General features: G+C 35.4%; 1 long non-coding RNA gene across 1 annotated transcript; it reads left to right on the top strand.

The window, feature by feature from the left end:
* The first annotated feature begins 2 nt into the window (after positions 1 to 2).
* LOC111718638 lies at positions 3 to 19,813 on the top strand. The gene is made up of 3 exons (XR_002769159.2): positions 3 to 589; positions 776 to 858; positions 19,775 to 19,813. It is a non-coding gene; the product is annotated as an uncharacterized LOC111718638 (long non-coding RNA).
* Positions 19,814 to 20,739: the final 926 nt, after the last annotated feature.

The following is a 20,739-nucleotide window of genomic DNA, read 5'->3' as shown; positions in this document are numbered from 1 at the left end:
CGGCGAGGCCGAGGAGGAGGCTCCGGGGCTGTGGCGAACCCCGCCCTCCCCCGGAGTGACGTGCGGCCCCGACACGCCCCCAGCTGGAGGCTCCTCCCGACCAGCCTGTCCCCCTCCCCCCTTATCCCTGACGTGGCCTGGAGAGGACCCCGCGGAGTTAAGAAACCCAGCCCTTCTTGATCTTATTTGCGAGGCGGGAGAGACCCTCATGTGGGTGCAACACACCAAGCGTCTCTTTGGCATCTCCTCATTTGTTCTGGGGGCTGCAAAATAATACTATTAACAATGACAGTAATCCTATAGCTAGCATGTATATAGCACCTATCTCACGGGGCTGTTTTGGGAAAAATCAATTGGCCAATAAACACTTATTAAGCCCCTACTGTGTGCCAGGTACCGTGCTAAGCCCGGAGGATGCCAAAAAAGGCAAAAGTCAGTTCCTGCCCTCGAGGAATTTACAATCTAATGCAGGAGAAAAAATGCAAACAAATTATTTACAAAGCAAGCTAAATACAAGACTAATGAGAGATAATTAACTGAGGAAAGGCACTAGAATTAAGAAAGGTGTGGAGAAGGCTTCTTGTAAAAGGTAAGATTTTGCTTAGTACTTAAAGAAGGTTGGGAAATGAGTTGCTGGATTGGAGGAGGAAAGAGTTTAAGGTATGGAGGACAGCCGGAGAAAATGAACCAAGAGATGAGATAACAAATAAAATGCTTTGCAAACCTTACTTAGTATATAAATAAAAGTACATAAATGCTATCCATTATTTTACAGATGAAGGAAGGGAGACACCCTTTGGAATCAGTCAATGAACATTCACTATAGACCTACTGTGTGCCAGCACTGGAAACAAAGAGGTAAACACTGTTATTATCTGTATTTTATATATAAGGAAACTGAGGCAAAGTGATTTGCCTGGATTATATAACTAATATTTGAACTCTGGTCCTTCTGACTCCAGACCCCTCTGTCTACTTCACCATTTTGATTCATGTTTTGCTTTGTTCAAAAGCAATGAGGGAAGGCAGAAAAAAGAAGTCAGAGTGTGGAGGGTATGAGGCAGAATTTTTTTCCCCTCAATACTATTTTATTTTTTCCAATTACATTTAAAGATGATTTTCAAATGTTCATTTTTCTAAGGTTTTGAGTTCCAAATTTTATTCTTCCTTCCTCCTATACCTCCCCACTTCCCCGGACAGTAAGTGATCTTATATGTTATACATATACAATAATTTTAAACAATTTCCATATTATGTTGTGAAAGAAAAATTAGAACAAAAGAGAAAAAGCACAAGAAAAAAAGCAAAAAAAAAAAAAAAGATGAAAATGGTATACTTTGATCTGCATTTAGTTTCCATAGTTCTCTCTCTGAATACAGATAGCATTTTCCATTCTAAAAAATTGTCTTGGATCACAGTATTGCCAAGAAAAGCCAAATTTATCATAGATGATCATCACATAATCTTGCTGTTACTGTGTACAATGTTCTCCTGGTTCTGCTCACTTCTCTCAGCATCAGTTCGCAGAAGTCTTTCCAGATTTTTCTGAGATCAGCCTGCTCATCATTTCTTATAGAATAATAGTATTCTATTACATTCATATACCAGAACTTATTTAGCCAGTCTCCAACTGATGGACATCCCCTCATTTTCCAGTTTCTTGCCACTACAAAAAGGGCTGCTACAAGTATTTTTGCACATGTGGGTCCCTTTCCTTTCTTTAAGACCTCTTTGGGATATAAGCCCAGTAAAAACACTGCTGGATCAAAGGGTGTGCATAGTTTGATAGCTCTTTGGGCATAGTTCCAAATTGCTCTCCAGAATGGCTGGATCAGTAGGTAGAACTTCTAAAACAGTTCAAAAGTAGAAGGTCATATTTGAACTCTGGTCCTCCTGACTCCATATCCTTCTATCTACTGCGCCATTTTGTTTCATATATTGCTTTGCCCAGGAGCAATGGGGAGAGACAGGAAAAAGGAGTCAGAGAGTAGATTTTTTAGGGGGAGGAGGGCATTAGACAGAATTATTTTTCCCTCAAAAGTACTCTTAGAGGCTTTTCTACTATTTCAACAACAAACAATCATTAATAAGTAAATAAGCATTTGTTATGCTGGTACTGTGTGCTTTGACATTGTACTAGACCCGGGGGATAAAAAAAACAAAAAAGGAAACAGTCTCTTTCTCAAGGAGCTTAAATTCAATTGAGAACAACAGAGATACACTTACTATATTTCTATTTCACGAAATATTTCCTAATTATAAAAATTATTTTAAAAATTAAAATTTTTTAACATCCACTTTAAAAATCTTTGACTTCCAAATTCTTTCCTTCTTTCTCATCACTTGAGAAGGCAAACAATATTAACATGGAAACATATGAATGGATTCAAACTATACTTAAGATAAATACAAGATGGGGAGGCACTAGCAGCTAGGGCAGAATCAGGAAAGGCCTGATATAGGGAGGGTGGCATTTGAGTTGCACTCCAAAGAATGCTAGGGATCCTAAGAAATGGAGGTAGGGAAAAGAGCGCATTTTCGGTCTGAGGTATGTGAGCTGTACAAAATCTTGGAAATAAGAGATATAGTGCTGAATGTGAGGAATAGCAAATAGGTAGGTCAATTTGACTGGACCATGGCATTGTGCTGAAAAAAGGAGTCAGGTATAAGGAGTCTGGAATAAAAGACTGAGCTTATTTTTATAGATGAGGAAACTGAGGCAAACAGGATCAAGTGATTAATCTGGGATCATATAATTAGAAGGTGCTTGAGGCTGGATTTGAACTCAGATCTCCCTGACTTGAAGGCCCACTGCTCTATAGCTGTTCCACCTTTTTGGCTACAGTTACTAAAATGAAGATCTGACTGTGTCAGAATGAATAATTATTAGCTCAAAAAGCTACAATGTTCCCTGGAAGTTAAATCCCTCACTGAGGGATACCTTGTATCTGCCATGTTTGTGTTTTATTTTGAATACATGAACCTATATCCATGGATATTTTCTTCATTAGAATAAAAACTCATTGAAGGAAGAAAATATTTGTCTTTGTGTCTCCACAGTGCCTGGGATGTAGTAGGTATTTACTTTATTGAATGTGTGTGATTATTGATTGACTTGATCAGCTACTATGGACAAGGGAAAATTTGAAACAGGGACACCAATTGGGAGGCTATCACAATAGCATAGGATGATGGTGTGATTTGGGGTAGTGGCTATGTGAGTGTAGGAGAGAAATACACAAGGAATGTAAAAGATCAATCAACAAAATTTAGCAGCTGATTTTCTGTGTCTGGTGAGGAAGAATAAGAACTCAAGGATTGTTCTAAGGTTGCCACCTTAAAAAATGGTGATTCCCTCAACCAAAACAAAAAAGTTAAGAAAAAGAATGGGTTTTGCTCTGGACATGTTGAGTTTGAGGTAAGTCCTCAACTGGATGGGCACATCTAGTTAGAAAGATTAGGTTTAGATGTATAGATCTGGAAGTAATCCTTCTAAATCCTTGTATCATTCTTCTGATCCCCCTGAGTTTTTGAAGTCCTGCAAAAGTCTTTTTATGTGTTAGGGAATCCAATGATTCCAGCAGATTTTGAAGTGTTGTAACAGTCTTATCATTTCTCAGAGAATCCAATGATTCCTGAGAGTTTTCAAGTCCTATGTCTCAGAGAATCCAATGATTCCTGAGGGTTTTCGAGTCCTATGGCTCAGAGAATCCAATGATTCCTGAGGGTTTTGAGTCCTATGGCTCAGAGAATCCAATGATTCCTGAGGGTTTTGAAGTCCAACAATCTTTGATGTCCATGAGTCAAACGCCATAACTGCCACGCTCTTTCAATGGTGAGCACAATCAGCAACAGAACTACCCGATATTTCTTGGGTCTTCTCCTTTGTTTCCAGGGTCTGCTCCGTCTCTCTATGATGGACAAGGTGAATATGGCTCGTTGGCACCCATCTGATTCCTTCTCCACCTGTAGAGATACAAGCAAACCCTCTCCCCAAAGCAGTTAGCCTATCTGGTCCTTTCCATTCACCACTTTCTGGGTCTCTCCACATCACCTGGTGATTATCTAAAGATAGTGGAGCTGCTCAGACTGGACACTGACCTTCCGTGGGTTATAAAACCTATCTGCCGGAGCCAGTGCATCTTTGTCAAAAATCAAAGTTAATGGTATAAAGGGCTAGATTTAGAAGTTCTTTAGGTTACCTGTGGCTCCCTTTCTTTTGTTTTGGAGGAGCGTCTTAATATCTCTGTTTCTCCTCTCCACTATTGCCTGTCCTTGAGGATTAAAAGGTATGCTCGTGGTGTGTAAAATCTTATACTGTGCACAAAAGTGTGCAAAATGTTTTGAAGTATAAGCAGGACCATTGTCTGTTTTTATTGCTTGTGGCACACCCATAATGGCAAATGCTTGTATGAGGAATTCAGTGACCACTCGGGCTGTCTCTTTTGCTGCTGGCATTGCAAAAGTGAATCCCGAAAAGGTGTCTACCACAACATGGATGAAAACAGACGACCAAAAGATTTATAATGGGTCACATCCATTTGCCAGATTTCATTGGGTCTCAAACCACGAGGGTTCTTCCCTGGAGGCAGTGTAGGAGCGTGGAAAGGAAGGCAAGCCGTACAGGCTTTTACTATGCTCCTAGCTTCCTCTCTTGTTGTTCCAAATTATAAACGTAAAGCTCGAGCAGCCTGATAATATTTAGAATGAGATGCCTGAGCTTTTTGGAACAAAAGGGTATTGACCAACATAGTTAGAAGGCTATCTGCCTTTGAATTGCCATCAAATATGGGACCTGGAAGTCCACTATGAGAATGGACAACCCTTGCTCACTTAAGTCTCCATGCCCTGTGGGGATATGGTCATTAATCTCTTCATTGTCTTCCTCCTTAATATCATGGCTAATTTGAGAAGGAGTAGAAGGAGCCACGGGTTTTTTCTTTCTTCTAGGGATAGGGTTTCTTAGTGCTAACTGAATTATATTGTATAAATAAAATGCCTCGATGGAAATTGAATGAGGACCATTTTCTCTGAAATGCATGGACATCTCTTGCCCAACCAGGGACCAGTTATCTCGAGAGATCTGCTCCTCCTCTACGAACCAAGGGGAGATGCAGTTTAATGTACCCACAAGTCTAGCTACCTGTTCCCAAATTATAAGTAGCCCTTGTCTTTCTATCAGCTTAAGCATGCTTTCTATAGCACCACTCTTGGGTGGGATTGGGGGCAGGGATGGAGAGTCTTTAGCTAGCATTTGTCCCATTTTAGCCAAAAAAAGATTACTGGTTTAGTTTTTAAGAAAATAAGTTCCTTGTTTGTCTATTAACAATACTCACCCAAGATCCTGGTCACCGGAGACTTCTTCAGTCCTTGGTTCCCACCATTGGGCGCCAAATGTGAAGATCGTGTATTTTTAAATCAGCAGGAGTCAGGAATTCAGGTTAGGGGAAAACCGTCAGTCTTTATTCTCAGTGAAGAAGGATCGCAGGTGGAAGAGAATCGGCGATAGCAATGTGTGCAGCTGAGACAAGAAGCTAGCTCGACCAGCAGCCACACAACCAGCAGCTCCGAGTCTCGAACCCAGGCCCAATCTCTCCCAGCTTCACTTCCTGTCTCTCTCTCTACCTCCACCCACCAAAATCGTCATTTCCTATACAACACATCAGGACTTGCACGGAGAGTGGGCAGGGACCATTCTTTATCCAATCATGTATATTAATAGAGCATAGCCCAATTACTATTTAGCCTCACGTACTTGGGACCTCAGTGCATCAACTCAAATCTCAGCCCATTACAGAGAATTAGTAAGTGCATGGGAGATATCCTGACAATGCCATAAAAAATAAACTTTAGGTGGAGAGATCATTTTCAGCTGGGAAATGACCCAGAGAAAACTTAATGAGATGGTACATGAATTAGATTTTGAAGGAAGGAGGTCTGAGGAGTTAGGTGGCACAATGGATAGAATGACAGGCCTCAAGTTCAAATGTGCACTCAGACATGTACTAGTTGTGTGACACTGGATAAGTCACTGAATTTCTGTTTGCCTCAGTTTCCCCAATTATAAATTGGGAATAATAATAACATCTACCTCCTAGAGTTGTGAGAATCAAATGAGATAATAGCACTCAGCATGGTTCCCACACCATGGAAGTTATATTTAAGTGTTAGGTGATATTATTACTTCAGTAATATGAGATGGGTGTAGGGAGAGCCCTAGAGAATGGGGAAGAGAATCTTGTTTGGCAGGAAGATGAAAGAGGTAAGGAGAAGTAGTGAGATAAGACTGGGGGAAAGAGGGTTTCAAAAACCAGAATCATGAATTTATGCTTCATTCTGTAAACAATGAGGAGCTAGTAAAGACCTTTTGAGCAAGGGAGTGATGTGATCAGAAAAACACATGAGGAATACTTCTCATATATCCATGTAAGAGGTTAATTGGAAAGGAGATAGATTAAAGGCAGAAATATTTCAAACTCTATAGTTCTTTCTTTGGATGTGGATAGCATTTTCCATCATGAGTCTTTTAGAATTATTTTAGATCCTTGTATTGCAGAGAAGAGCAAAGTCACAAATGTTTTTCTCCTCCTGTCAGCTACCAAAATTTCCACGTAACCAAAAGTCACTGTTTTACATATCTATCTTATACAAGAGATAATGAGAATATGAAACAGAGTAGTATTAAGTCTCATTGGATTGGAAGGAATAATGTGGATAATTGGACAATTGCTTGTCTTGGAATTGACAAGATTTTGCAGCTGTTTTGAATAGAAGGGTGAAGGAAGAGGAAGGGTAAAGGCATGGTAATAAGAGATCTGTGAGTGAAACCTAGATTCGTATCCTAGCTCTGATACTTGCCACCTGCATAAACTGTGCAACCAAGTCACTTAAGCTTCCTGGGTCTCAGTTTCCTTATGTGTAAAACGAGGGAATTGGATTACATGACCTTCCAGCTCTAGAGCTGTGTGTCTGTGACAGCTTTTGAGCCTGAGTAATTGCAGAAATTCAAGGGAGTGAATTCAGTTTTAGAAATATGGGCTTTGCCTTGCTAGAGTAGCATCCAAGTAGAGATATTCTGCAGACTGTTAGGAATGTGAGTCTGAAATATAAAGGAGAGTTCAGAGTTGGAGAGTGTAGATTTGGAAGTCATCTGCATAGAGGTTATTGATGAGATGTTGATGACACAAATGCAAATGATTTCTATGACGAGGAAAAGAGAGAACTGTCTAAAAAAGATCTATGTGGATGCATAAATTTCTTGTCAACTAAACACTGGGGACAAAAAGATCCAGGAAGGGAAATGTGCTTCTGGATAAGAAGATGACAGAGAGAATTTCAGGCTCAACATGAGTCAACAATAACAAGGATGCCAAAAATGCTGGTGTTGTACTTCATGAAGAGAACCGTGTGTCCAGAATAAGGGAGATAGATACTCTGCTAAGATCACATTTGAAGTATTATGTTCCCTTCTGGAGTTCACATTTTAGGAAAGGCACTGATGAAGTTGGAGCTTGGCCAGAGGACAATATTAGTAATGAGAGAACTGGAAACCATACCATAGAAGGATCTGTTGAAGAAACTGGAGATGTTTAGTTTGGAAAAAAATAAGACACCGGATAACTACTTATTAGGGATGTTGAGAGCTGGATTCCCACTCAGTTATGGATTGAACTAAATGACCTCTGAAGTCCCTTCTAACTCTGAAATTTTGTGACTGTGAATATTGTTGTTTTGCTGTGTCTGATCTCAGCACTTCCTTGTGTAATCCTAGGCAAATAAGTCACTTAACCCTGCTTGCCTCAGTTTACTCATCTGTAAAATAAGCTGCAGAAGGAAATAATTGATTATGAGTAGAATAGAATAATAAGGGTGAATTTGGAAGTAAGAGAATCTGATGGAATTACAGACAGAAATTTAAGTGAAAGGCGAAGAAGAGTATCCAGGGATAGGGGTAAAAACTAAAAGGACAAAGGGGAAGTCAAGAGAAGCTGGAAGTAGGAGTGGGGGAGGAAAAGATGATTGAAGAGAGGAATAGATGGAGAAATTGATTGCCATAGGATGTAGTGTGTTCTGAGAGGTCTCATGGTAGAGGTAGGATATCACCTATGTGTTGGCATTGGGGATCTTTTTATAAATATTACCTCATTTAATCCTCATAATAACCCTTTGAGGTAGATGTTATTGTTATCTTCATTTCACATGAGGAAGGTGAAGCAAGTAGAAATCAAGAGATTTGCCCAGTGTTACCCAGCTAGTAAATGGGTTTGAACTTAGGTCTCATGATGAAATCTATTCAGTTTCTTCTCAAAATGAAGGGGATTGGTAGTTATTTTTAAAGGGCAAAGTTTTATCCAAATAAATGACAAAAAATTTGTCTACTTGTTTGATATACTTATGTGGGAGAATTGGTAAGGGGGCTACAAGGAATTTCCCTGAAAAAGAACCCCTGAGAATGAAGAATGCTCTCCATCTCCTGACAAGAGATGTGATAGGCAAGATATACAGAATTAGACATATTTTGGCCATGGCCAATTCAGGATGTTGTTTTGCTGGAATGTGCATATTTTTTATGAGGGTTTTTTTTTGAGGGGGAAGATGGAGTGAAAAATGTTTGATAATTGAAAAAAAATTTAAATAAGATTAAATTAACTAAAAGAAAGAGCTATTTTTTCCAGCATACCACTTTATGCTGTGTTGCCTAGATACATACAGATTGTGAGGAAAAACTGAGAAATTGTATAAGAGCTTTGCAGACCTTAATGTGGTATGTAAATGTTGGTTATAATTACTATTTGTCATTCTGCAGTATTTAAAAATAAAAGCTTTTATAAAATTCAGTTAGACTATCTTGTTGTATATTCCTAATGTTTTTTAAAAGAGGAAAAAAAACCTTATGAATTATTCTGGCAAAACCCTTTAACAAAGGAAAAAAAAAGTGTCTGAACACTTGAACGTTTTTAGTAATTACTGTCCTCTCTTTCTTTCTTATACCCCAACACCCTAGGAACTGGGGAAGTTTGCACAATGAGTGCTGGGACTATGATATTCATATTCAAAAATACTCTTTTGCAACTCACTGATAGGAAAGGGAAGGAGGGAGGCAGACCTCTGAACATTAGGGGAACAAGAGGAGGTCTTTGTTGGAATAATACTTTCTTCACCTTTCTCAAATATGTCTCTTTCTCTCTACTCACTTGGCTTATACCTTACATTGAGCCATCATCACATCTTACTTGGACTGCTTTACTAGTGACACAGTGGATGAAGGAGTAGTTTTGAAGTCAGAAAGATCCAAATTCAAATCCTCTATTAGAGACTTATCTAGCTTGTCTGGCCCAGGGAAAATCATTAATCATTGTCTACCTCATTTTTCCTAATAATAATAACATTCATATAGCACTTACTATGTGCCAAACAATGTGCTAAGTATTTAACAATTATTATCTCATTTGATAATCTCATCCATAAAATGGAGCTATTAATTAAAAATAGGACCTACTTCAGAATCGTGACCAGCAAATAAGATGATATTTATAAAATTTTTTTGTAAACCTTAAACCACTGTATAAATGATAACTGTTGTTATTATTATTTCCAAAACACTCCGCTCTCTTTTCTATCCTTTGCCAAAATAGGTTTCCTAAAGAAGAAGTCTAGAGAGATGGAGCCAAGATAGTAGAGAAAAGATAGGAATTTGCTTGAGTCTCCCAAATTTACCTCCAAACAACATTATTTATTTTTATTTCTTAGATCCAGGATTCAAACCTTGGCCATGGATGTAGTTTTCATTCTTTTTTTAACATTAAAACATTATTTATTAGTTTTCAACATTTACTTTTATAAGATTTTGATTTCCATTTTCTCTCTCTCCCTCCCTCTCTCCTTCTCTTCCCACCTCCCTAAGACTGCAAATAATCTGACATAGGTTATATATGTACCATTATATTAAATATATTTCTACATTAGTCATGTTATGAAATAAGATGAAGAACAAAAGAGAAAAACAAGAAAGAAAAAACAAGAACAAAAAAAAATAGTATGCTTCGATTTGCCTTCAGACCCCATGGTTCTTTCTTTGGAAGTGGATAGTGTTTTTCATCATGAATCTTTCCAAACAACTTTAAATAATACTTCAAAACTGTAGAGCAGCAGAACCCACAAAAGGATGAGGTGAAACAATTTTCTGGGACAAGATAACTTAAACAGACTTTGCAGAAAAGGTCTGCTTTACTCAGGTGAAAGAAGAGTGCAACCCAGTACAGCTAAAAGGAAAGCCAGCAGGAGAATCTTAACCTTACTACAAGTTCTGCAATCCTGGCCCTACAGACCATCTGTGACGCCTTCAGCTCCAGGCACAGCAGGTCAGTAGTCAAGTCATGCAGGCCCATTAGCTCTAGCATAGCAGGTAAGCTTCCAAATGCAGAGACCCTCCCAGGGCAGAAGACAGTGGCCAGGCCTCTGGTCCCCAGTGCAAGAAGCTCAAGACAGTGCCTCCTGTATTCTAGGAATAGAGCTTAACTTTAAAAGTCACTAAAAAGGCTAGAAAATAGGCAACCCTTAAAAAACGTGCTCACAGAAAACTACCATGAGGATAGGGAAGATTAAAACACAAATGCCTACATGCAAAACTTAAAAAAAAAATGTCAATGGATCTTAGTCCCTAAAAAGAACTCTTGGAAGATCAAAAGATCATTAAAATCAAGTAAGAGAGATAGAAGAAAAATTGGGAAAAGAAATGAAAATTATGCAAGACAATCATAAAAAAACAGTCAACAGTTTGGTAAAAGAAGCACAAAAAATGTAAAAGGATATACAAAATTTCACTGAAGAAAAAAACAAATTACCAGCATCAAAAATGAAAAGGGTGAACTTGCCATCAATGAAAAAAAAAATTAAAGCAATAATTATTAGCTATTTTGCCCAACTGAATGGCAGCAAATCCAACAATCTAAAATGGATGAATATTTATAAAAATATAAATTGCCCAGATTAATAGAAAAGGAGATAAATTATTTAAATAATCCCATTTTAGAAAAAGAAATTGAACAAGCTATTAATGAAGTCCCTAAGAAAAAATCTTCAGGGCCAGATTCACAAGTGAATCCTACCAAACATTTAAAGAATAATTCCAATAATATGTAAGTTATTTGGAAAAATAGGTAAAGAAAGAGTCCTGACAAATTCTTTCTATGACTGAAATATGGTACTAAACCAGGAAGCCCCAAAACAGAGAAAGAAAAATTACAGACCAATCTCCCTAATGAATATTGATACAAAAATTTTAAATAAAATATTGGCAAAGAGATTACAGCAACTTATCAGCAGGATAAAAATTCACTGAAGAAAACAATCCCTTAAAAATAGAATTGACCGTATGGAAAAGGAGGTACAAAGCTAACCGAAGAGACTAATTCCTCAAAAATTAGAACTAGGCATTGGAAACTAATGATTCCATGAAACATCAAGACACAATCAAAAGAAAATAATAGAAGAAATTTGAACTATTTGATTGGAAAACAATTGACTTGGAAAATAGATCCAGAAAAGTTAGGATATATAAAAGGGCCTGGACAATGCCTTTTAAGAATTTATTAAAGGAAAACTGCTTTGTAATCCTGGAAATAGAGAGTAAAAGAGTAATTGAAAGAATCAACTGTTCACATCCTGAAAGAAATCCCAAAATGAAAACTCCCAGAAACTTTAGCTATAATGTTTCTCAGATAAAGGAGAAAATACTGTAAACAGCCAGAAAGAAACAATTTAAATGTTGAGGAACTATAATCCTGATTACACAGGATTTAGCAACTTCTACATTAAAAGACTGGAGGCCTTGGAATATGATATTCCCCAAGTTAAAGGAACTTGGATTACCATCACAAATCACCTAGGCAGCAATACTGAGCAGAATCCTAAAAGGGAAAAATTGAATATTCAATGAAGTAGAAGATTTTCAAACATTTTTGATGAATTAGGAAACAGAAATTAGACTTCCAAATACAAGACTCAAGAAAAGCACAAACAAGTAAATTGGAAAGAGAAAAAATAAGTTATTCAATAAGGTTAATCTGTTTACATGCACACATGGAAAGATGATACTTGTAACTTTTGAGAAATGTATCACCATTAGGGCAATTAAAAGGATTATACATAAAGAATATACAAAATAAATAAGGGTATAAGTTAACTTTGATGAGATGATTATGAAAATTATGGGGTGTTAAGAGAATTGCATTGGAAGAAGGGAGTAATTGGGGTAAATTATCTCACTTGAAGAAGCACAAAAGACATACTACTATAAAGAGAAAGAAGGGAGTCAACATTATTTGAACTTTACTCTCATTGAATTTGGCTCAGAGAGGGAATAACACACATACTCAATTGGATATAGAAATCTTTCTTACCCTTTAGGGAAGTAAAAGATAAGGAGGATAAGGAAAGGGAGAGGAATGATATAATGGATGCAAAACACTGCTGAGGAGAGACAGAAAGAGGAAAGAGGGAGGAAGGAAGGGAGGTATAAATGGGGAACATAGAATGAAGGGAGAAACAGTAATAACAACTGTGAATGTGAGTGAATCTACTCATAAAACAGAGTGGATAAAAAACCAAAATCCTCTAATATGTTGTTTACAAGAAACATATATTAAGCAGAGAGACACAGATTAAGGGTAGAAAACTAAAGCAGAATATGTTATACTTCAGTTAAAGTAAAAAAAAAAAAAAAAAAGGCAGAGATAGCAATTATGATCTTAAACAAAGCAAAGATAAAATAGATCTAATTAAAAGAGATGAGGGAAACTACATCTTTTTAAAAGATACATTGACAATAAAGTACTATCAATACTAAACATATATGCATCAAATGCTATAGTATCCACATTTTTAAGGGAGAAGTTCAGTGAGTTACAGGAGGAAATAGATAATAAAACTCTACTAGTGGGAGACCTCAACTTTCCTCTCTCAGAACTAGATAAATCTAAACACAAAATAAAGAAGTTAAGGAAATGAATAGAATTTTAGAAAAGTTAAATATTATGTCCTCTGGAGAAAATAGAGTAGGGATAGCAAAGAGTACCTCTTTTCCTCAGTGGTACATAACACATAGACAAAAAATTAACAAAAACTTCAAAACCAAATGCAGAAAGGAAGAAATATAAAATGCATGCTTTTCAGATCATGATGCAATAAGATTGCATTTGATAAAGAGCCTTTAAATTACATTTAATAAAGATAGATTAAAAATAAATTAGAAGCTAATTAATCTAATCCTAATACTGGGTCAAAAATTGACTGGGTCAAAGAATAAACCATAGAAACAATCAGTAATTTCATTAAAGAAAATGACAATGAGAGAATATACCAAACGATGAGATGCAAACAAAGCAATATTTAGGAGAAATTTTATATCTCTAAATGCTTACATCAATAAAACAGAAAAAGAGCAGGTTAATAAATTGGGTGTGTAATTTTAAAAATCTAGAAAAAGAATAAATTTTACATTCCTAATTAAATACCAAATTGGAAATCCTGAAAATGGAAAGAGAAATTAATAAAATTGAAAATTTAAAAAATCCAATAGACTAACAAATGAAATGAGGAACTGCTTCATGAAAAAAAAATTCAAAAAAATAGATAAACTATTGGCTAATTTAATTTAAAAAAAAAATCAAATTACCAGTACCAAAAGTGAAAAGGGTGAGTTCACTACCAATGAAGAGGAAATTAAAGCAATAAATAGAGGCTATTTTGCCCAACTATATTCCAATAAATCTGACAAGTAAAATTTTTGACTGTTTACAAAAAAAATTTATTTGCCTGCATTAACAAAAGAAGAAATTGAAGAACAATTAATTCCAGTATGATATAAACTATTTGGGAGAATAGCTAAAGAAAATGTTCTACCAAATTCCTTTTATGACACAAATATGGTGCTCATATCTAAACCAGAAGAGTTAAAACAGAGAAGGAAGATTATAGACCATTTTCCCTTATGAATTATACCATCCAGACTAGCTCTCTGGAGAATTTCAGTACCACCCCAAGTCCTTGGTCTTAGAAAAGGAGTGAAGAGGCAGGAACCCATGTAGATGGTCAAGAATGGAGTCCATTTATTTCAAGTTCTCTCAGCTTTAAATACCTTAATATAATTATATCACTACAGCACACTGTGCATGTGCTAACTATAAGCACCTTGCTATTATTATGTATTATGTTATTATTATGTATGTCTTTTTACTGCAAGTATCTCTGCTTCAAGTAGGACACAGGTTGTCACGCTCCTGACTTCTCAGGAAGGCTGAAATACCCTAAAGAGCAGATGAGAGTTGAACCAGGCATTGTTAGCAGGTTCCCTCTGGGTTGAAGGGTCTTATACCTCACCTAGAGCTCCCCCACTGTCTGTGGCTCTTTATAATGAATATTGACACAAAAAAAATTTAAATAAAGTACTAGTAAGGAGATTACAGTAATGTATCATAAGGATCATGCACTATGAACAGATGGGATTTTTGCCAGTTGATATTAGGAAAATTGTCGGCATAATTGATTATATTGTAACAAAACCAATAGATATCATATGATTATCTCAGTGGAAGCAGAAAAAGCTTTTGATAAAATACAACATCCATTTCTATTAAGAACATTAGAGAACATAGGAATAAATGGAGCTTCCCTTATAATAAGTAGTATATATCTAAAATCATTAGCAAGAACTATCTGTAATGGGGATAAGCTAAAAATTTTCTCAGTAAGATTGGGATGAAACAAGGATCCCCATTATCACCAATATTATTTAATATTGTACTAGACATGTTATCTTTAAGCATTAAGAAAAGAAAAAAATTAAAGGAATTTGAATAGGCAGTGAGGAAATAAAATCATCACTCTTTGCAGATGATATATACTTAGAGAATCAACTAAAAACCATTTGAAATAATTAACAACTTTTTTTTTCTCTCTTTTTTTTTATTTTTTTATTTAATAGCCTTTTATTTACAGGATATATACATGGGTAACTTTACAGCATTAACAATTGCCAAACCTCTTGTTCCAATTTTTCACCTCTTTACCCCCCCCCCCACTCCCTTCCCTAAATGGCAGGATGACCAGTAGATGTTAAATATATTAAAATATAACTTAGATATACAATAAGTATACATGACCAAAACATTATTTTGCTGTACAAAAAGAATCAGACTCTGAATTATTGTACAATTAGCTTGTGAAGGAAATCAAAGATGCAGGTGTGCATAAATATAGGGATTGGGAATTCAATGTAATGGTTTTTAGTCATCTCCCAGAGTTCTTTTTCTGGGTATAGCTAGATCAGTTCATTACTGCTCCATTAGAAATGATTTGGTTGATCTCGTTGCTGAGGATGGCCTGATCCATCAGAACAATAATTAACAACTTTAGCAAAGTTGTAGGATATTAAAATAAACCTACATAAATCTTCAGAATATGTAGATATAACTCACAATGCCCAGCAGCACTTAAAATGACTATAGACAATGTGAAATCCTTGGGAGTCTACCTGTCAAGATATTATTAGGAACTATATGAATACAATTATAAAATACTTATCACACAAATATAGTCAAATTTAAACAACTGGATTGCTCATGAATAGAACAAGCTAATATAGTAAAAATGACAGTTCTCCCTAAGTTAATTTACTTACTCAGTGTCCTACCATTCAAACTAACAAAAATTATTTTGTAGAGCTAGAAAGAATGCAAACAAAATTCATCTGGAAGAACAAAAGGTCTAAAATAATAAGAGAATTAACAACAACAACAACAAAAAGTAAAGGAATATGGCCTAGCCATACCAGATCTAAAACTATATTATAAAGTAGCAATCATCAAAACTATTTGGTATGCACTTAGAAACAGAGTGGTGAATCAATGAAATAGATTAGGTACCTCATTAGCCCTTATTTCCTTTTTTTTTTTTTTTTTTTTTTTTTTTTTTTAATTTAATAGCCTTTTATTTACAGGATATATGCATGGGTAACTTTACAGCATTAACTACTGCCAAACCTCTTGTTCCAATTTTTCACCTCTTACTCCCCCACCCCCTCCCCTAGATGGCAGGACCACTAGATGTTAAATATATTAAAATATAAATTAGATACACAATAAGTATACGTGACCAAAATGTTATTTTGCTGTACAAAAAGAATCAGACTCTGAAATATTGTACAATTAGCTTGTGAAGGAAATCAAAAATGCAGGCGTAGCCCTTATTTCCTATCCCTGTTTAATCACTTCGTTCTCTTTATCCCAATTTCTTTTCCTTCTTTTCTCAGGAATGATACTGTAAGCAAATTAGGAGAGCAAGGAATAATTTACTTCTCAAATTTATAAAGAAGATTTATGACAGATTTATGACAAAACAAGAAATAGAGAACATTATGAAATGCAAAATGGATAATTTTGATTTCATTAAATTAAAAAGTTTTTGTAGAAACAAAAGTCAATACAGCCATGATTAGAAGGGAAGCAGAAAGCTGGGAAAAATATTTTTATAGCTAGTGCTTCTGATAAAGGCCTCATATCTAAAATTTATAAGAATATAAGTCATTCTCCAATTGATAAATGGTCAAAGGATATAAACACAATTTTCAGGTGAAAAAATTAAAGTCATTTTTAATTATATGAAAAAATGCTCCAAATCACTATTGATTAGAAAAATGTATATTAAAAGTTCTACGTCACATCTCTCAGATTGGCTAAGATGACAGGAAAAATTAATGATAAATGTTGGAGAGGATGTGGGAAAGCTGGAACATTATAGATTTGTGAAATAATCCAACCATCCTGGGGAGCAATTTAGAAGTATGTCCCAAAAGCTATAAAATTGTGCATACTCTTTGATCCAGCAATGTCTCTACTGGGTCTGTATCCCAAAGTTATTATAAAAAAGGGAAAAAATGTGCAAAATATGTTTGTAGCTACTCTTTTGGTAATGGTAAGAAATTGGAAATGGACTGGATGCCCATCAGTTGAGGAATGACTGAATAAGCTGTGGTATTAACTATTATGGTATGAAATATTATTGTTCTATAAGAAATGATGAGCAGGCTGGTTTCAGAAAAACCTACATGGACTGATGATGAATGAAATGAGCAGAACCAGGAGAACATTGTACACAGTAACAAGATTATTTGATCAACTGTGATAGACTTGGCTCTTCTCAATAACATGATGATTCAAGGTAATTCCAATAGACTTGGGATGAAAAATGCCAATCACAGAGAGAGAACTATGGAGACTGAATGTAAATTGAAGCATAATATTTTTACCTTTTTGTTTCTTTTTTTTCATGGGTTCCCACCCTTTTTTGTCTGATTTTTCTTATACAATGTGACAAATATAGAAATATATTTTAAAAGATTGCACATTTTTAATCTCTATCAGATTGTTTGCCATCTAAGGAAGCAGGGAAGTAAGGGAAGAAGGGAGAAAATTTTAGAATACAAAGTTTTACAGAAAATTAATGCTGAAAACTATCTTTGCATGTATTTAGAAAAAATAAAATACTATTAAAATCTCAAAAAATAAAATAAACTTTCATAGTTTAAAAAGGCAAGAGAACATTATGAAATGAAAAATGAATAATTTTGGTTACATTTAATTAAAAAGATTTCGGACACAAAAAGCCTAATGTAATCAAGATTAAAAGTAAAGTAGAAAGTGGGGAAACCATTTTTACAGCCAGTATTTCTGATAAAGGCCTCATTTCTAAATTATTTAGAGAACCAAGGCAAACTGATAATAACATAAGTTATTCCCCAATTGATAAATGGGTCAAAGGAGATGAACAGGCAGTTTTCAGATGAAGAAATTAAAGCCACTTGTACTTATATGAAAAATATCCAAATCATTATTGATTAGCAAAATGAAAATTAATACAACTCTCAGGTACCAGCTCATATCTATTAGTCTGACTCATGACAGAAAAGGAAAGTAATAACTGACGAAGATGTGGGAAAATCGGAATGCTAATACATTGTTGATGAAATTGGAAACTGATCCAACCATTCTGGAGCCATTTGGAACTATGCCCAAAATGCTATAAAACCCTGCATACCCTTTGATCCAGCACTATAGCTATAAGGTCCGTATCCCAAAGAGATGATAAAAAATGAAAAAGAACATAGACAAAATGAACAAGAATAAAAATATTTATAGCAACTCCTATGGTAGTGCAAGAGAACTGGAAACTGAGTGGATGCCCATCAATTGGAGAATGGCTGGATAAATTGTGGTATATGAATATTATAGAATATTATTGTTCTATAAGAAATGACCAGCAGGGTGATTTCAGAAAGGCCTGGAGAGATTTACATGAACTGATGCTGAGTGACATGAGCAGAACCAGGAGATCATTATATACTTCAACAACAATACTATATAATGATCAATTCTGATGGACATGGCCCTCTTCAACAATGAGATGAATCAAATCAGTTCCAATAGAGCAGTAATGAACTGAACCAGCTACACCCAGCGAAAGAACTCTGGCAAATAACTATGAACCACTACATAGAATTCCCAATACCTCTACCTTTGTCTGCCTGCATTTTTGATGTCCTTCACAGGCTAATTGTACACTATTTCAAAGTCCAATTCTTTTTGTACAGCAAAGTAACTGTATGGACATGTATACTTATATTGTATTTAACTTATACTTTAACATATTTAACATGTATTGGTCAACCTGTCATCTGGGGGAAGGGGTGGGGGGTAAGGAGGGGAAAAATTGGAACAAAAGGTCTTGCAACTGTCAATGCTGAAAAATTACCCATGCATATATCTTGTAAATAAAAAGCTATATAATAAAAAAAATAAAATACTTTTGTTAAGGTGGGGAAAAAAAGACTTGCCTGAACTGATGCTGAATGAAGTGAGTAGACCAGAGAACATTGTACACAGTAATAGCAAGATTCAAGATGATAAATTATGATCAATTTAGCTCTTCTCAGCAATATAGTGGTCCAAGACAGTTCCAATAGACTTGGGATGGAAAATGCCATCCACATCCAAAAAAAAGAACTATAGAGTCTGAATGCAGATTGAAATATATTATTTTTGCTTTTTTTATTTTTTGTGTTTTCCCCTTTTTTCCTGATTTTCGTTTACAGCATGACTAATGTAGATATATTTACATTAATATGATTTAATATGATTGTACATGTATAATATATATCAGATTGCTTGCTGTCTTGGGGAGAGGAGAGGAAGGGAGAAAAATTTGAAACCCAATTTTATAAATATAAATGTTGAATCTATTTTTCCATGTAATTGGAAAAAATATTAAGTGGGAAAAAGAAGAAAAAAATTCTTCTGGATAAACAGAAGTTCAAAATAATGATAAATGTTGGAGGGGATGTGGGAAAATTGGGACAAATAATAAATTGTTGGTGTACTTGTGAATTGAACCATTCTGGAGAGCAATATAGTTCTATGCCAAAAGAGCTGTCAAACTGATCTAACAGTGTCTCTACTGGGCCTGTATCCCAAAAAGATCATAAAAAGGGGGAAAGGACCCACATGTGCAAAAATGTTTGTGGTAGCCCTCTTTGTAGTGGTTAGAAACTGGAAACTGAGTGGGTGCCCATCAGTTGGAGAATGGCTGGATAAGTTATGGTACAGGAATGTTATGGAATATTATTGTTCTATAAGAAATAATGAACAGGCTGATTTCAGAAAGTCCTGGAGAGACTTACCTAAACTGATGCTAAGTGATTGTTCTGATTTTTCTTGTACAGGATGACAGATGTAGAAATATATATAGAAGACGTGCATTGTACACAGCAACAACAAAGTTATGCAACATTCGGTTCTGATGGACGTGGCTCTTTTTCAACAATGAAGTGGTTTAGACCAATCCCAATAGATTTGTGATGGAGAGAGCCATTTGCAGCCAGAGAGAGGACTGTGGGCACTGAGTGTGGTTCACAACATAGTTTTTGTTATTGTTGTTGTTTGCTTGCTTTTTGTTTTCGTTCTCATTTTTTTCCTTTTTGATCTGATTTTTCTTAAGTAGCATGATAATTGTGGTAATATGTATAGAAGAGCTGCACATATTTTAAAAAAAGGAAAAAAGGTTCCTGGAAAGTTCTCCATGAACTCAAGCAAAGTGAAATGTACTATATACAAAGTAATAGCAAAGTTCTGGGATAACCAGCTATGAATGACATTGCTATTTTCAGTAATACAATCATCCACAACTACTCTGAAGGATTTATGATGAAAAATCCTATCCATAACCAGAGAAGGAAATGACTATGTCTGAATCCAGATGGAAGCATTCTCTTTTTCTCTATCTATTTTTTTAAAACTTAATTTTTCTTGAGAGTTTTTATTTTCATTAGAGTGGGAGATATGTTTTTTATTTTCCTTCACAACTTGACTTTTATGGAAATGCTTTGCATAACTCCACAAGTGGTTTCTTAATTGTGGATAGGGATAAGGAAGAGAGCCTAAAACTCAAAAATTTTAAAAACAAATGTCAAAAAAATTTTTTTTTCACTTTGAATGCAACTAGGGAAAAATATTCAATAAATAAATTATACTGATACTACCTTCAAACTTAATTGGCTCAGAAGACTAGAGGTTTAGATCACTGATGTTATTTCCAATCAAGTAAATACAAAAAGCCAAGAAGACCTGAAGCTTCTCCCTGAGGCTTGACCAATAGACCACTGTGGACAAAACTTAAGGAGAGCTACAT

The sequence above is a fragment of the Sarcophilus harrisii genome, chromosome 2, assembly GCF_902635505.1.
Source record: "Sarcophilus harrisii chromosome 2, mSarHar1.11, whole genome shotgun sequence".
Classification (NCBI taxonomy): domain Eukaryota; kingdom Metazoa; phylum Chordata; class Mammalia; order Dasyuromorphia; family Dasyuridae; genus Sarcophilus; species Sarcophilus harrisii.
This window is presented reverse-complemented; position numbering and strand designations above follow the sequence as displayed.